This window comes from Aotus nancymaae, unplaced genomic scaffold (assembly GCF_030222135.1).
Source record: "Aotus nancymaae isolate 86718 unplaced genomic scaffold, 86718_ANA_hifiasm-v0.15.2.pri h1tg000038l, whole genome shotgun sequence".
Taxonomy (NCBI): domain Eukaryota; kingdom Metazoa; phylum Chordata; class Mammalia; order Primates; family Aotidae; genus Aotus; species Aotus nancymaae.
Genome location: NW_026988452.1, coordinates 1911224 through 1930642, shown reverse-complemented (window position 1 = coordinate 1930642; position 19419 = coordinate 1911224). Strand labels below are relative to the sequence as shown.

The 19419-nt window shown below is 42.6% G+C and overlaps 1 protein-coding gene across 1 annotated transcript in view; it reads right to left on the bottom strand.

Annotated features, from left to right (window-relative positions):
* The window catches only part of ULK4 (unc-51 like kinase 4), a 660641-nt gene that overhangs the window by 364101 nt on the left and 277121 nt on the right, over positions 1 to 19419 (bottom strand). The window lies entirely within an intron of this gene.

The following is a 19419-nucleotide window of genomic DNA, read 5'->3' as shown; positions in this document are numbered from 1 at the left end:
ACGACAACATAAAATCACAAGAATTCACTACACCAAGGTAACAGAGCTAATTTGTTTCAGAGTTTATAACCTTAAATGCTGTAATGTACAGGAGAAAGGCATGACTGGGCAGGGGGAGCAAAGTTGGAGGGGGGGGAAGAGGAGGGGGGGAGGAGTGAGAGGAGGAGGAGCGGGAGGGGGAAGGGGAGGAGGAGGGGAGGAGGGGAGAAGAGGAGGGGAGGAGGAGGAGTGAGGAGAGGAGGAAGGGGATGGGGAGGGGGAGGGGGAGGAGGGGGAGGAGAGGAAAGAGTCCAGGAGTTCAAGACCAGCCTGGGCAACATGGCAAAACCTCATCTCTACAAAAAATACAAAAATTAGCTGCAATGGTGTCCCACACCTGAAGTCCCAGCTACTTGAGATGCTGAAGCAAGAGGATCACTTGAGCCTGGGAGGTTGAGGCTGCAGCAAGCCATAATTGTGCCACTGCACTCCAGCTTGGTCAACAGAGCCAGACTCTGTCGGAAGAAAAGAAAGAAAAGAAAAGAAAAAGAGAAGAGAAGAGAAGAGAAAGAAAAGACAGAGAAAGAAAGAAAGAGAGAGAGAGAGGGAGGAAGGGAAGGAGGGAGGGAGGGAGGAGATAGTAGCTGTCTTACTATTTTTATTGTTGTTTTAAATAATGTTTTCATGTGCATTCTTTTTTTTAAATGGGCATTCTTGTATATAAACATTCGTGAATATCTTTTACTATTTTCTTAGGATGTATTTCTAAAAGTGGAATCAAAGGTGTTTAACACTTGCTGACAGTATGCTCATCACAAAGGACATACGAATCTGTACCTTTATTTGTCAATCTTAATTTTAAAATGTATATATTGTGTACAACATGTCAACACGTTTTGAAATCCGTATGCATTATGGAATGGCTAAATCAAGCTCATTGAAATATACATTATCTTCTTGTGGTGACAATACTTAAAATCTACTCTCACCAATTTTCAAGAATACAAATACTAGAGTCAATACACTGTTATTAACTATATGTGCCAGGTTGCATATTACATCCTATCTAACTGAAATTTCTTAGCTTTTGACCAGCGTCTCCCCAATCTTCTGCCTCCTTCCGTCGCCCCTCAGTAACCACCAGTCTCCTCTCTACTTTGAGTCAATTTGCCTTCCACATGTAAGTGAGACCATGCCTTTCTGTGCCTCATTTATATGACTTAATAGAACGTCATGCAGGTCCATCCGTGTTGCCACAAATGACGGGATTTCTTTGTTTTTAAAGGCTGAACAGTATTCCATTGTGCAACTCTACCACATTTTCTTATTCACCTATTGATGGGCATAGGCTGATTCCATACTTTGGCTACTGTGAATCATGCTGCAATGAACGTGGCAGTGCACAGTTACTTCAATCCCTTTGGATACATACTCAGCAGTGGGACTGCCGGAACGTGTGGTACCTGGAGTTTTAATTTTCTGAGGCACCTCCATACTGTTTTCCATCGTGGCTGGGACAACTTCCATTCCCATCAACAATGTGTGAGAGTTCCCTTTTCTCCACACCTTCTCCAATCCTTCTTATCTTTCATTTTTGGATATAGCCATTCTAACAGGTGTGCAGCGATTGCTCATCATGGTTTTAATCTGCATTTCCCTGCTGATTAGTGATGTTGAGCATGTCTTCATATAGCTGTTGGTTATCTGCACATCTTTTGAGAAACGTCCATTCAGATCCTTTGCCCATTTTATCCTGGGGTTGTTTTCTTACTATTGAGTTGTTTGAGTTCCTTATATATGCTGGACATTAACCCCTTATCCGATGTATGGTTTGCAAACATTTTCTCCCATTCTGCAAGCTGTTCTTCACTCTCTTGTTTCCTGAGCTGTGCAGAAGTTTTCTAGGTTGACGGACACCCATTTGTCCATTTTTGCTTTTGTTGCCTTTGCTTTGAGTTCAAAGATACTCATTTAAAAGGCAAACAGTGGGGTATGAAAGTACACATTTCACTAGACTCTCAATAAGTGCGATTAAAAATCAAACTCTACCAATTTGGTTTTAAGTATGCTATCTTAATGAAACGTTCTTTTATTATTAATGAGAGTGACTCTTTTTTATGTTTATTGTTAGGAATAGCCTTTTCATGTCCTTTGTCCATTTTCCCTTTGGGCCTACTCTATGTGGGAATCTCAAGATATCTAATAAAACCTGTCCCAATCCCATCACTGGGTATATATCCAAAGGATTATAAATCATTCTATCATAAAGACACATGCAAACGTATGTTCATTGTGGTACTGTTTACAATAGCAAAGACTTGGAACCAACCCAAATGTCCACCAACAATAGACTGGATAAAGAAAACGTGGCACATATACACCATGGAATACTACACAGCCATAAAGAACAATGAGTTTGTGTCCTTTGTAGGGACATGGACGAATCTGGAAACCATTGTTCTCAGCAAACTGACACAAGAACAGAAAATCAAACACCGCATGTTCTCACTCATAGGCGGGTGTTGAACAATGAGAAAATGTGGACACAGGGAGAGGAGCATCACACACTGGGGTCAGTTGGGGGTGGGCTAGGGGAGGGACAGCAGGAGATGGGGAGGGTGGGGAGGGATAACATCGGGAGAAATACCAGACATAGGTGATGGGGGGATGCAGGCAGCACACCACCTTGCCATGTATGTACCTATGCAACAATCCTGCATGATCTGCACATGTATCCCAGAACCTAAAGTACAATTTAAAAAAAAAAAAAAGCTGACCATTTGTTTACCCTGTAAACAACTGAGTTGAGCAGAATTTGTGACTCCAAGCAGAGAGAGCAAATGCACACCAAAAAAATGGTATATTCTGAAGATACAAAATGTCTTTGAGCCATTTACCTCACTGAAGGACCATGACTTCACCGCCTGATTTTTTTCCTATGTAATATGCTCTGGCAAAGAATGCTAAGTGATAACACATGTTTGAGATGGTAACAAAAATGTACCAAGCAAATCACAGAACATTATTTGAAACTCAGACCACTGTTTAGTCTGGCAGCTCTTAATTACACGGCTAAGGCCACATCTGTATAGCAAACACTGTAATGTATTCTGGCCAGTAACTGTCATCACATGAAATCAGAAGACTCTCGATATGCAAGAAGGTTTGCTGTTGAGACATGACAGATGAATTCAGAGTCCGTGTTACATCCCATTCAGTCGGGTTTCACTTTGTGCATAGCTGACTGCCAGTGGCAGGTGTATGCAATGTGCTCACGATAACGCGTCCTTTATTAAGAGTAGACAACAAGAAAGATTGCACAGCACAAGTACTTTGTTAATTCTGGTAAATGACCTTGACAAATTGCCAAAAGAAAGTGTAAACAGTAAAAAGGAACCATGAGGCCAGACAGGTCTAACATTAATAGTATCAAGAATTGACTCTCTCAGACATCAGAAGGTACACCGATCACATCAGGAGATTTTGTGTAGCTATTATTTCTACAGTCAGAATATCATCAGCCGATGGTTTTACTGGCTGCAAAAAACAAGTAATAGTTCCTGAATTAGCTATATGATAGAGAGAGACCCAGTAACCACATAAACACAAAATGTAAGAACACCACAGAAATTCTGTGTTGCAAGACAATGTTTCTTGCTGCCACTGTCTTCAGTGCTGCACATTTTAACATCATCAGAAGCAAAATAAATTTGTTTTACAAGTTCAAAATAACCGAAAGACATTAACTGACAAGCCAAAAATCAAAGAAGCCAGAAACAAAAGTTGTAAACGTTCATCAGGCAAAAAATAAATAAATGGCTGGGTGTGGTGGCTCATGCCTGTAATCCCAGCACTTTGGGAGGCCGAGGCAGGCAGATCACCTGAGGTCAGGAGTTCGAGACCAGCCTGGATTAACCCCATCTCTACTAAAAATACAAACATTAGCTGGGCATGGTGGTGCATACCTGTAGTACCAGCTACTCAGGAAGCTGAGAAAAGAACACTTAAACCCAGGAGGCAGAGGTTGCAGTGAGTCGAGATAGCGTCACTGCACTCCAGCCCGGATGACAGAGCTAGACTCCATCTCAATAAATAAATACACGTATCTGTCAAAATAAATGTTGCTAACATTAATATTCTGGTATAAGGCAACTGTCACCTTTATACACTCTTTAATAAATCAGTAAAATTAAGATGTTAATCCATATTTTTTTCAAAAAATAAGTAATTTGAAGAACATCTCTTTTAAATCCTGAAGATAATGATACCTGTGATATCTGGGTAAAGAAATGGAAAACTGTCTTACGGGAAAGGATGAAGTAGGCCGCTCTGACGCCAGACCTATGTGTGCACGAGAACCCACGCACTCCACTGCAGGATGCAATGAGTAAGCGGCTGCTGGCCGATGGAAGCTTCGATGGCTTGCGTCTCACCAGTGCCACCATAATTGTCATCTTTTCATGAGCAACGACATCTTCATCCCAGCAAATACAAAAAAGAGGTCCCATTTTTACCGGCACACAGGCCAGTTACAGCTCTCACCTCCCCACCGGACCAGCTAGAAAAGCTCAACTGTGCACTCATACATACAATACTGTAGAAACTCCTTAGAAAGCTTGCTCTGTACAACTGCGTCATTTCTTAAACATGACTGGTGAGTTGAGAAGCCTACCACGGCCTGCTTGGAGCCTAGCTCTGGATTTTACATGGCACTCTGACAGCCCCGGCAAGACTTCCTGCAACAAAACGATTCAGGAATTTAAGTGCTACTGCTTTCACAACGCTTTCATGTCATCTCCAAAATGGCCAGTCTGCTGAACCGCCTCTGGTTTTGCCTAGTGGCCCAGGAACCCTAAGGCTCTTCCTAGGACAGAACTTAGGAGATGACCAGAGACCTGCGGGCTGCACCCACTGCCCGCCCCTCCAGAGCTCTGTCAGACTTCAACAGGAAACACATGGAGAATCACCGCCCCAAACTGTGTCTCAAAATGCTAAAGTCTGAGCAATTAACAAGCAGGTAACAAAATACGGCCAAGGGCATGGTGCACCCGAGACTTCACCAACGTTCCAGTTATACACGCAGCAAGGAAGCTGGAAGACACACACTTTAAGCAGAAGTTCAAGAAGAAAATGGAAGAATGATCCAACGATATACACAACTCTTAAATCATAAAAGCACAGTCTCTACAGCCTGGAAAATCCGGGCTGAACTCCACCTCCAGGAAGAGTTCCAGAGCAGGCTGAGACTCAAACAGGCGAAAGAGGCAATTTCAGCAGTAAATTCTGAACATGCTTAAATGGTGTATCGGGGGAATGTAATACATTTTTCCCCAACAAGAATAATTATTTCCTAATAACTGTGTAAAAGGCAGGTATAAAAAAAGGAGCTCATAAAAATGCCCACAATTAATACCTTTTTTTTTTTTTGAGATGCAGTTTTACTCTTGTTGCCCAGGCTGGAGTGCAATGGCAGGATTCTCTGCTCACAGCAACTTCCGCCTCCCAGGTTCAAGCAATTCTCCTGCCTTAACCTCCCCAGTAGCTGGGATTACAGGCACGCACCACCATGTCCAGCTAAGTTTTGCATTACTAGTAGAGATAGAGTTTCTCCATGTTGGTCAGGCTGGTCTCAAACTCCTGACCTCAGATGACCTGCCTGCCTCAGCCTCCCAAAATGCTGGGATTACAGACATGAGCCACCACGCCCAGCCAATACCTAACATTTTTTACTATTTATCTTAAAGTAAGTAACAAAGGATTGTACCAAATGACTACAGCTCCAAATAGAATTAGGCAAACAGTAACAAGGCGTTAGGACAGTGTCAGTCATTGTTTTTACGAATATTCTAAAAATAGCAATCTGTAGTATAGTTTCCAGTCATCCAAATAAGAATTCAATGCCCTGTCCACCCGGCTGACAGACCTCATCACTTGCAAACTGTTTCCTTAGTCTACCCGCAATCACCCAGTCAGCATCCCTTCAAAAATCTCACTTTCAAGCATCTCAACACCAGAACACAACTTCTTAACTTTCCAGCTCAATTACCCCTCTCCACTTGTGACATCTTCTCTTCTCCCTTAGGGCATGTTGGGGGAGGAGGGTGGGAATCCCTAAGAGGGTAAGAACATCCATCCAGCAGGTCACCACTTGCCTTCCAACATCACCAGTTTTACCCTTTCCAGGAGAGAAAGCATCAAAACTTTTAGCAAAAAGCCAGAAGTAGGCTGTGCATGGTGGCTCACACCTATAATCCCAGCACTTTAGGAGGCTGAGGTGGGCAGATTGAGCCCAGGAGACCAGCCTGGGCAATATGGTGAAACCCTGTCTCTACTGAAAATACAAAAATTAGCCGGGCATGGTGGCATCTGCTTGTAATCCCAAGTACTTGGGAGGCTGTGGCAGGAGGATTGTTTGAGCCAGGGATGCAGAGGTTGCAGTGAGCCAAGATTGTGCCACTGCATTCCAGCATGAGTGACAGAGTGAGACGCTGTATCAAAAAAAAAAAAAAAAAAAAGGCAGAAGCGAGTCTCCACAACGAGTCAACTTTGCCACCATAATGCAAACACAGGCGCAGACAATACGCGAAAGGAAGGGTATGGCTGTGGCAGCCCATCTGGAGCCACCACTGCAAAGACGCCAGCGGTAGTGGGGGAGGCGCAGCCAGGGATGCACACTCTGTGAGGTGGCACGAGCCAGGAACAGACGGGAGCCCAGCCCTCCACAGAGTCAGCAGGGCAGGGGACCCATGCTCCTGGCCACAGCTGCGGCTGCCCAGCCACAGTTCTGACCCAGGCAGCCCTGAGCGCTCCAGGCCTAGAAAGTCCCTATACCCCCGGCTCAGAAGTGCCTGCTCCTGCTCCCTGGCCTCTCCCTGCTCCTGGCACCTGCTCCAGTCCTGGCTGAGCCTGGGCACTGTTGCAACCCAGCTGGGTGTGCGCATGCTCGGGGTGGTGCTGACACGCCAGCCCCCTGCCACCTTGGCCCCCTCCAGACTCTGGGTGCCAATGAGCACAGAAGGCAGGCCTGGTGGGGGTGCTGAGGATGGCGTGGCACAGGCCTGCAGGTGCCCCACAGCATGAACAGCCTGGGCCACCACAGATGGCATGTTGATGGCAAAAAGCAGACAGCTTCCTAGACGGAAGAGGGAGGGCTCCCGGTGAAACCCTACCTTCAAGCCAGGGACAGCCTGAAGCCTGGGGACCAGGCTGTCAGTTCTGGGGAGAGTTCATGGCCCAGAGTGAGAACTTAAGTGCTTTTTCCAGACCCACCCATGGCTGCCCATGGGCCAATCAGCATGCACTTCCTTCTCAGCCCATGAAAATCCCAGACTCAGACAGACTCAGACAGACATTGGGACACCAGCTGAGGGAAGGAGCTACCCACTTTGAGTCTCCTCAAATAGTCAGGACAGCCTGCCCGTGGAAAGGAGCTGCCCGCCACAGGTCTCCTCTCCACTGAGAGCTGGACACTTGAGGGGACAACCTGCCTGTGGGAAGGAGCTGGCCACTTTGGGTCTCCTGGGAGCTGCTCTGTCACTCAGTGAAGCTCCTCTCTGCCTTGCTCACCCTACAGTTGTCCACATTCCTCATTCTTCTGGGATGCGGCACAAAAACTCAGGACCTACCAAGTGGCGGGACTGAAGAGCTGTAACACACACACGGCTGAAACACGCCCCCTTCTCGCTATGTTGCACGTGACAAGAAGGAGAGAAGAGTTGCAGCCTTTCAAGAAGCCCAGACCCAGGGGCTCCCCACGCCAGGGCTGTGACACCCTCTTTGAGGCTCTGCAGTTCCCAGTGCCTCCAGGCTTCTGGATGCTACCACATTCCCTGGTGTCCACAGTGGAAGCTGCTTCTGGTATATCTGGTCCGGCCACAGCTTCACACACAGCTGGCACCTGTGCTGGCATCTGGAGTTGCCTGCCTTGCCGTGGCCGGCATGCCTGGCTATGTGCGGTGGCTGGACCTCATGCTTGCTCACACACCCCACGCCACTATATACCTGGCTGGCCTTGGCAGGCGTGGGATCAGGCCGACAGCCCCAGCCGAGCGCAGCCTGCCAGGCCAAGTGGGCAGAACGAGCTCAGCAGGCCAGAGCAAAACCCAGGCAAAGGCGCCCGCGGCCACAGAGGTTTCCAGCTGCAACAGTAACACCCTAAGGACCAGCCCCTACACTAGACTGTTCTTATTAACACAGAAAACACGAAAATGTTCAGCATCTTAAATGAAAAGCCTCCTCTGACCCCCGTGCCCCACATCTCCTCCTAGCTCTTATTTCTCAGCTCTGCCCCCAGAGCAGAATGACATCAGAGTTACTGATGTTCCCTGCTTCCAGTTCATCTCCTCCTCAGTCCACTCCACCAGGCTTTTGCCCCACACAGCACTGAAAATTATCCTTAAAGTACTTACACCTTCTAATCCCAAAATAACGGTAATCCTCGGCCAGGCACAGTGGCTCATACCTGTAATCCTAGCGCTTTGGGAGGCTGAGGCAGGCAAATCAATTGAGGTCCGGAGTTCAAGACCAGCCTGGCCAAAATGGCAAAACCTCATCTCTACTAAAAAAAAAAATACAAAAATTAGCCAGGCGTGGTTGTGCGTGCCTATAATCCCAGCTACTCAGGAGGCTGAGGCAGGAGCATCACTTGAACCCAGGGGGCAGAGGTTGCAGTGAGCTGAGATCGCGCCACTGCACTCTGGTCCGGACGAAAGAGTGAAACTCCATCTCAAACGTAAATAAATCACTGAAGAATGGTAATCCTCTGTCTCCCTCGTACTGAGCCTCTCAGCAGCACTGGATTTGGTTATTCTCTCCTTCTGAAAGTTCCTGAAAATTGGGGGCTTGCTTTTTAAACACTGCAGCTGGCACAGCACAGCCAATTAGCTTCCTCACCTCAGTCCCACATCTCACCTTCCCAAGAAAGGCTGTCTTTGTCCACCTTCTCAAAAAACCGCCCACCCCACCTCATAAAACTCTCCATTCTCTTAGTGTGCTTCACCGTCCTCCCCGGCACTTGTAGCTAGTGGAAGGATGTTCGTTTCAGTTGATTTTCTTGTTATCATCTATTATACCTCCACTCAATCATAAGCTCCATCTAAAGCCAGGACACTGCTTGTTTTGCCCACCTCAGTGAATATAACTAGTTGTAAAGTGACTCAGTGAATAAATGAATGAATGACAACTCTGTTGCAGGCAGAAAAATGCCAACATGATTCTGTTCTGAAGTTCCACGATTCTATGATTAATAAACTGTAAGACCTCAAGAGACAGAAAAGTCAAAAGGAATTTTCCTGTGGGCAACTCAGGAAATACTTTGGGGTAAAATGTTAGGCAGCATTCCGTTAACAATGTTGATCTCTAGATTTCTATTTAAATACAGAAGGAAGGAACTGGCCATCAGTGTTGACTGCAGCCCCCAAAATACCCAGGCAGTTCTGACCAAAGAACAGCTAAACGCTAGCTTCCAACATAAGCAGCGTGGAGTGACTCAAGCCTGGGCGGCATGTGACCGTGGAGAGCTCTCTGCCAGGCTTCGGTTACCCCTCCCTGAGAAAAGCTATCACTGAACCCATGAAAGTCAGAGAAGAATAACTACAGTGAGCAAGCCCCTAGCCTATAGGGCTGCTATGAAAATACAGACTCCAAAGATTAAGTTATCCCTGACAGCAGAGATGAACAGTCTCAGAGGACGCAACTGAGCCTCAGACGATATGGACAGGCAATGAAACGTTTACCAAATTACCATGAAACAAGGGGAAATCTCTATGATGGGAAGAAAGCTACTGGAAGAAAATAAGCAGAAATATTTACCACCTAGAGCAGCAAAACTCACGTAAGGTTTTTTTATATCCTGAAAAACATAAATCACCTCAAGACAGGCTTAGATCAATTACCACTGATCTTCCTTATGAATACGTAAGAAAAATCGAATACCTGGAACAAAACTCCGAAGCATTTAGGTTGTTTTTCTACAATCCTATCAGAAAAAGAATACCGGGGTAGATGGAGGTAATTAACGGCCATTTCATCAGTGCTTAGGTAAAGACTTGTGTTTGGTTCTGCAGGAGATACAGTGACGTGACGAGTAATATCATAATTAACATACAAAGGAGGGATGCCAGCCCTATTGGTGCGGTTTAAGTCGTGCCAGAACAGGGCTCAAGACCTAGGATAGTGGGAGAAGGCAGAGGCTAAACTATGAATCAAATAGTGCCAGAAGCAACAAGCGGTGAAGGTCGGAACCTCACGCCGATGGCAGGGGAACAGGAGAATCAGGCTTCTGTTTTTATTCACATGACGCTGAGAGTGGCTGTGTTGACAAATTGGACTGTTCTAAGTGCGACACGATGAAACTTAAAACACTTTGACTTTAAGTCCTTCATGATACTCACTTGGATTTTTACAGGAAGAAAGGGGCTCTGCTGAGTAGTACAAAGCGCCATGAATAAACCAGGAGATGTGAACCCAAAATGTGTTCTTGCTTCAAGCTGACTGTGGGGCTTAGGATACACAAATTACTGGTGGGGCCTCATTTTCCTGATGTATAAAATGAAAACATTGGCACCGTGTACTGACAATATCTTTTTACTCTGTATTTTTGATGCTTTGATAGCCTTGGGTCTTACTAATCTAGAGGGAATGCCTGTCCCAGGCCTGGCTAATTCCTAGAGACAGCAAAGAATGAACCCCTGTGCATGTCCTTCCCACGCAAACCAACCAGCCCTTAGCTCATACCCATGACCACCTCCGTTACTGAGCTCGTATATTCCCCTGCCCTAATCCCTCCAGAGCAAGGCACCGGACACCCAAGGACAGACCCTACACTCCAGAGCCCACTGAAATTATTCAAACTAGCCAGTCCTAAGCCCGCTTGCCCGGTTTTGGCTGTTCCTTCCCTTAAAAACCACGGTAAAAGCTTCTGTCCGCATCTTCCTCTGCCCCCGACTAACCCCGGCTCCTCCTCACTGGCACCCAGTGGCATGGTATGCTCTTCCTCTTGGATCTTTTAGTAACAAAGTATTTTTTCAGTAGCAATTGTGTCCTCATCTCTTGGCCTCACCATCCCTGAGTAATAAAATCTACATTTTAAAATACCCAGATGATCTCCAAAGTTCCATCTAGCTCTAAAATTCCAGTATTTCTGTGTTCACATGAATAAACACCAAAAAGTTCCATTCCTTTAAAGCAAGAATCAGCAAACATTTTCTAAGAAGTGTCCAGAAGTAAATATTTTAGGCTTTGCCAGACACAGAATCTCTGTCTCACATTCATCTCTGTAAGTTTTATAACACTTTAAAAACGTAAACACCACTCTTACCTCCCAGGCCTCACACAGGCTGCAAGCCAGCTGGCCGTATGGGTCACAGTTTGCCAGTCTCTGCTTTAGATGACAAGGGAAAGTTTACAGACCTCAGGAAGTCGTGCAAAACATAAAAAGCTTGGCTAAATCCATAGTCAGATTTAAAACCACCCTGCAATGCACAGCTGGGGAATCACTATTTATAAATGTATACAATCAGCCTAAGTTGTGTCCTTGTGAATCTCACACCAAAAAAGCCGTCCACTGCTGACCTAGAAATAACTGCTAAGAATTCATGTGACCATAAACTCACATCTATGTTGAAAGCAAACAATGAGAAAATATCACTGTGCTGAAATAACTGTCCTGGCTGGAGTCCAACACACACAAACTCAACAGGTTCACAAATCAAGAAATCCATTGCAAGGACAACATATAACTATTCTAAATATACTTATAAATTGTGGATTTCTCTAGAACCAGACAAGACGATGTATAACAACCACATCCAACTGTCCACATTTCCTTTAGAATGAGAGGTGCTATTTTACTAACAGCTTTCAAAGATAGTTAACAACCACTAGCAGCTGAATCAAGAAAAAGGATTTCCACAGGAAAAACAAAACGCTAAACTTTTCGACAGTAAAATAAAACTTTATGCTCAATACTGTTAAATGATGATCTCACTGGAAGAATACAAAACACTTTAGCAAAGGCAACAATTAGGACAATTTTAATTTGCTCAGTGTTTTAAATAGTTTATGCTTGCTTTATCCCCTAAAATTCTACTTTGACAAAACGTATGGATGTGTACCCAATTTAAACAAGTGGTTGAGAGCACTGGAACATGAGCTATGGTCCACAAAAAGAAGAAAGAGCCAGTTAAAAACAGATGCTCGAGCTCAGTCTCACTAGGGAAACCTTGTTTCTTATTCTGCAGAGGGCCAGTGAAGAAGAAACGAGAAGCCACATATGAGTGACCCTCAGGCAGACACAGGAGCTTCACAGGCTCAGAGACTGACCTGTGTCTCATTATGAGGCTTTTCAATATACACAGGCAGCTTGAGAAGCAGCAAATTATTTCTGAAGAAATCAGTTCATTCTAACAAAGTTGGTGGGATGCAGTGGCTCACACCTGTAATCCCAGCACTTGGAGGCTGAGGCGGGAGGATCACTTGAACCCAGGAGTTTGAGACCAGCCTGGGCAACATGGCAAGATGCTATCTCTACAAAAAACAAAATTGAAAAATTATCTGGGTGTAGCAGCTGCACCTGTGGTCCCAGCTCCTCGGGAGGCTAAGGCAGAAGGATTGCTTGGGCCTGGGAGTTCAAGGCTGCAGTAAGCTGTGATCACATCAGTGTGCTACAGCCTGGGCAACATTAGAATGAATTTACAACACAGTTATATAGTTATTTAACTCCTTGAGAGTTCATCAAAGGAAATATTTTAGCTGTATAAATTCAGCTAATTGAGGGTAAAAAACTTAAATGGCTTATTTCAACAAGTTTAACAAACATCTCAAATATCTCTGATGATCTGGGCTTTTGCGTTTATCAGACTACAAAATTTAAATTAAAATACATAAGAACATGGCAAAGCCTAACTTTATTAAGGCATATAATAAATTGAAAGGCAGACTTAAGTGGAAGCCGTGACTTGGGTATCCTCAATGGCTTGCACAATTGCTTTCCAAAGTCAATTCAAAAAGACCGTCCCGCCCAAGCAGTTTTTTTCTGCTACTGAAAAACTTTTTCCCTCAATTTTTTTGTAGGGTGCTGGAGCTCTGGTTTGAATCAGTATCACTAGACATTTCTAACTTCTGTCAAAGGAATCACCTCTTCTAGGAACACTCATAGTAATATTTCTTCCTCTAAGAATAATGAAAAGGATGAAGGGAAGGAGGAGGGGGTGGAAAGGGAACACTTATACAGCATTTTCTATGGACTAGGGGGTCCACAGAAATATTGGTATTTCTTTTATTACTCTCATTTTCCAGGGGGAGGGAATTTAGGTACAGACAAATGAAGTAACTTGGCCAAAATCATATAGTTAGTTGGGTTAAATTCCTTTAAATGCTACTATCATCAAAAGATACAGCATTAAAAAATCAGTACATGTATTAAAATCATTACATTGTTTAATAAAAGTCTATTTATAAATCTGTCTCTTCCATTAAATACTAAGCACCCTTAGAGTAAGAACTTCCTTATCATTTATTTTTGCCATCATTCAGTAGTTGCTAATTAAGATGTTTGATAAATTAACGAATGAAAGAATGAACAAATGAACCAAAAACTAATGAGAAGTCAGAGGAAGACTGGTGAGTGTATGGGCAGAACCACTTTTCACTGAACACCGTATCATTAATTCACTGTGAACTTCATTTAAGAGAACCTAAAATTTCATTCCAATGAACAGAATTTTATGAATCTTTTGTCATAAAACAAATAGCTCTAACAAGCAAACTAAAATAACAATTCTTAGATACAGAACACAAACAATTTTTTTTTTTTTTTTGCAATTCAGAAAAACAGTTAAATTTTGCTCCAAAAGAACTCAAAGAAGTTAAAATCTAATTTGTTTGCTAAGGAAGATTTGCTGAAAGCTAATTATCTCTTAATGGAAACAAGATTCTGGAGTGTTGCTTTCTCTGAAAGGAATGGTTTTTGTGCAACCTACTGTAAAATTAAGGAGAGAGAAAAGGGCAGAGCTCGAGGGAGTTAACACATCCCTCCCAATAAAACTGCACCAGCGTGGCGACTGCACCAGTGTGGCAAACAATTTACCTTTCTGCTGCACCTCAATAATAAACTAGATCCACGTGGCAGCCCTGTTTAAAAAACAAAAATCCCGGCCATGTACAATGCAGATTTGATCATGCTCGTCCCTCACTTGAAGGGGAACAATAAATTCCCAACAGTCATATGACTAAGCTTTGAGGGCTTCTATCAACTAAGAATCCTCTAAAATAAGAATAGACACATAAAAATAATAAAGCTTCACTTGGCATGGGATGGTTTAATGTTCCAATAGTTATTACCTGGTACTCTAAACTCATAATATATACAAACAAAATTAAAATGCATATCCTTCAAAGAACATGATGCTGTTGGATACCATTAATTAGCATTAAGTTAAATCTGTAACAAAGGGTTCATGGTTATTTTTACATATTTGGAACTCTATCTGTACAAACACTCAAGGCACTCTACTCTTGATACACATCTGTAGTTGAGCATTTTGCCTCAAAACCATTCACACCAAACTGCTGGGGAGGATCTCTAAGGTTAATGAGTTGCCATTTTAGGCACTTGCCAAAAAGAGGGGTGACATTCCCCAGCATGAGGCCTAATTTTCTTTTGGTTACAGTAAGCAAATAAACAGAGAATTCACAAAAACTGACCATATATTAAGCCACAAGTAAAAGCAAATAATAAGAAACAGAAACAGAACAAAAAAAGATTACCTGATCGCAAAGCGAGAAAACTAGAAATTAGTATCAAAGACTTAATCGTCGCATAAGGGAATGGCAAAGATCACATATACACTAATTTGATAAAGGTTTTGAATTAAGAGGCACTTGTACACAGATGGCGGAGAGAAAACTGCTACAACTTGGACTGGGGGAAATTTGGTAACATCTCTCAAAATTACAAATCCTTAGACCAGTGGTTCGCAAACGTGTTTGCAGAGTTAACAGCTGGGAAGCATCTAACTACTGACGCCAGTGTCTCGCCCTAGAGATTGTGATTGACTTGGCCTAGGGTACGACCTGGACTTCGGATGTTTTAAAAGTTCCCCAGGTGATACTAATGTACAGACAAGTTTGAAAACTGCTTGCTTAAATATCTTTTGATAAGCAATTCCACTTCTCATTTATGCTACACATATATTCACGCATATGATCAATGACCCATTTCGTTAAATATAGCTTTGTTTATAATACCAAAAGATTAGGAACGAACAAATATTCATCAAAAGGAGACTTGCTAAATCCATATGTAATATTCACAAAATGCAACACTGTATCTGTTTAAAAGAGTGGCACAGATAGCATATGAATTACATTTTAATAAAACTGTTAATTTTTAAAAGAGGTGCAGAAATGGTATAGACAGCATGCTACTGTCTATGTGAAAAACAGTACACACACACACACAAACACACACAAACACACACACAAACAAATACAAACACAAACACACACACACAAACACACGCAGAAACACACACACACACACAAACTGGCAACAGTGGTTCTCTCTGGAGGAAGAATTGCTTTTCTCTGTGTACACTTTCAAATACTGAAGTTCCAAACATGTTATGTATTAACTCTGAAAAATAAATTTTTAAAACTAAAATAAAATATAAAATCAATGTGGTCATATTCCCCAAGCAGAATTTTTATGAGGTAACATTCAAAGGGGCACAAGGGAACTTTCTGGAATGTCAGAAACCCTCTTTATCTTGATTGTGATAGTGGATTACATAATTGTGTATCTTTTTCAAAACTCATAGAACTGTATACCTCAAATGAGTGATTTTACTCCAAGTAAATCTCAATAAACCTGTGTTTATTTATTTTTATTATTTTTTAAAAAAAGCTTGCATGACACCGAAGGCCCCTTGAACGATGCTGACAGAAATGTAAATTGGTACAACCAACCTGGAAAACTCCTGCATCTTTGTGGCACGGCGTATCTGTTGGATCTGGGTGAGCACATGCCCTCGGACCCAGCATTTTCACCCCTGCGTGAGTACCCAAAGGACACACGTACAGGGATTCACCACAGAGCACGCAGAGGAATATTCACGGCTGCACTATTCACGACAGCAGAAACATGCAACAACCCGGCCTTGGTTAAAAGTAAAATGGGTTGGGCGACTGTGTGTATTCGTGCAATGGAAAGCCAAGAGATGATTTGGTTTGAAAAGCAGTGTTGCCAAGACCAAGGAACTGTTGGCAAAGGCCATAGGCAGAAAAAAGATACACACACATCCTGGACCCTATGAAGGGGTAGTCATTCTCACTCATGGTAAGAGAAATGCCTGTTAAAATTACTCTGAAATAACTCATTTCACCTGTCACAATGGCAACAATTGCAAAGTTTAATAAATTTTGATGGCAAGACTTGAAAGAGTAAGCATCCTCAGAGATCTCCTTTGGAAGTATAAAACAGTAAACCCCAGGGAAGGTAATTTGGCCATATTAAAAAAAAAAAGTTAAATGTATTTCTCCTTTGATACAGCAATACATATACAGGAATTATCCTATAAGATAATGTGTGCAAAATTATACATTTTAAGAATATTCATTATTTGCAATTACACAGATTAGAAACAAGTCTATTAGACACTAGATAAATTATAATATATCTGTGCAATGGAAGATTTCACCACTGAAAAACACAGTGTAGAACCTCTCTATGTATTGATACGGAAGCAAATCTAGGGAATAGACAGTTAAGTGAAAAAAAAAGCAAAAAAAAGCAAAAAAACATTCATAACACGCTAGTTGTGTACAAAAGGGAGAAAGGGGGACAGCCGCAGTGGCTCACGCCTGTAATCCCAGCACTTGGGAGGCCGAGGTAGGCAGATCACCTGAGGTCAGGAGTTTGAGACCCGCCTGACCAACATGGAGAAACCCCGTCTCTACTAAAAAATACAAAAAGAAATTAGCTGGGCATGGTGGTGCATGCCTGTAATCCCAGCTACTAGGGAGGCTGAGGCAAGAGAATCATTTGCACCTGGGAGGCAGAGGTGGCGGTGAGCCGAGATCGCACCACTGCACCCCAGTCTGGGCAACAAGAGCGAAACTCCGTCTCAAAAAAAAAAAAAGGGAGGGGGGAGAAATGAAAAAATACTATTCACATTAGCTTGCATTTGGATACATAATGAAAATCCTTAACCACAGGGAGCAACAAAAAAGAAGAGGAAAGAACGGGGTAAACGGGAAGAAGTAAGAATTCTCAGTATCTGCCTCTCTAAAAATACTGTTCTTTTATCCCCCACTAAAAATTCACTACTCGTTGCAAAATGGTGCACTTAAAATCTATTCTTAAACAGTTGGGAAATAAACTCAAAAGTCTAATGACTTTCTCCTCCTTTATGCCTCCTTAAGGTGTATAAATGGACTTTGCGAGTTGCACACACGCCCTAGGACCTCCCTGTGCAGTGTGGGGGCGGTAATTGGTCTTTAACGCATTGCTCTTGTCCTCCTGAACCTTCCGAGCCGCAGCCGTAACTGACATGAAGCAAGACTTACTTTAACGCTCTGTTTCTCAGGAAAAGACAAACTGAATCCAGAAGGAGACCACAAATGAGACAAACGTAGTATCTAACGGGGAGAGGGGAGGTACGTAAGTAATTTCAGTTAACAAAATGATTTAGATATCTTTGCATATCAGTATTCAAACTGTATCTTGCCCTTTTAAACTGTTACACAGAGTGTTCTGCATTATAGCTATATCATAATTTATGTTTTACTTATATAAAATTGTATAAATTATATAAAATTTGCTCATTTTTAAAATTATTTGCCTTAGTAGAATTTTGTGTATATGTGAGCTTTTCTCTAGAACAAATCCTTCAAAGTAGAATTGAAGGTTGAAGGCTGTGTACCTTTCACACTTTAATTAAATACAGTGAATAAACGTTAAAAGAGAGTCGCTGTTATTAGTTAGTTACGTGAATGCAAATAAAATGAGATCCCATTTTCATTCATTTGTTTGGCAAAGATGTTGACAAGAGTATGAATAAATATGATATGAAAAAATCTCCAAATCATTTTGATAAGTGAAAAAGCAAATTTCAGGAAAATACATACTGAATGATACTATCTAGGTTTTTTTAAATCAACCACCACAAAGTAAATCTATTTATTTCAGTATTTATGTGTGTGTGTGTGTGTGTGTGTGTGTACACAGGTACATACACATAAGTGTATGTATATTCATATATATATACACATATATACATACAGATAGGGAGGCAGGCAGGCAGACAGATAGACAAACAGACAGACAGAGAGATAGATAAATACATAGATAGATGATAGACAGATAGAACTTGAGTAGCCAGAAAAAAATTCAGGAGGACCGAGACCAAAGTAACAACTATGAACACCAGGGAAGAGACCCATGAAGCCGAGGGTGTCGGGGATAGAGAAGCCAAGGAGATCTCTTGATTTTCTGGTTAGAATTTAAAGCAAAAGCAGTATATTCAAATACAGTTCAATCAAAACAAAACAAAACACAAAAACTACTCCACTAAATTCTGCTTGTAAAGTTTTTTTTAAAACTAGAGTAAACGGACTTCTAAACCTAGTTTCTAATCACTTTTAAGATGAAAAGGTTCTATAGAGGCCAAAGAACTGCTTCTCCTTCTCCAGGTTCTTCTCCTCAGTATGAGGAAATTCAGCTGAATAGAGACGGCAAGAAGGAAAAGGAGTCTAGAAAACATGACATGTGAATGAGCCCAAGTTAACGTTTAAAAATGCGACTGCAGTACGTTGGCTCTAACGGAAGGATAAAATGAGGACACAGTATTAGCACTTGATGTCAAAAGTTCAGGAAAGAAACAACTATCTGAATTTTGATGCAACTTCTAAAACAGATTCACTCTTTAGAATGAAATTTCTTTTTTAGGAATAGAGAGTGATGCCTTCTGAGTGATGAATTTGGAAGGCTCATTGCTTGGGCTCTCTAAAAGACTATAGAAACACTGAAGCAAACGCTTTGCTTCCAACTGGCAAAGATAAAAGGGGTATTAAGTTCAGTGCTCCCTGGAATCTTCTGCAACATGGCTCAGAGAATAGAGGGCAGTATTTGCATGGCATCCTTTAGAACTGGATGAGGGAAGGTAGTGGGCTCTAGAACTACCACAGCCCAGCGCTGAGTAACCCAAAGAACCAGAGCAGCTTGGCACTTGTGACTCAGTCAGGGCACATCTGTGTCCCGACACACCCACTGGGATCACTGTTTGGGATATGAGTACTTTCCAAAAACAGCCTTTCTTCTTTGCTGGTAACAGTCAGAGTGGCTCACAAGAATGCAGTACTTTCTGTGATCGGACAGCAGACCAGAGGAAATGCAGACGGCTGGGGCTATGTGATTTAGTTCTTTGTTAAAGACCAACCGGT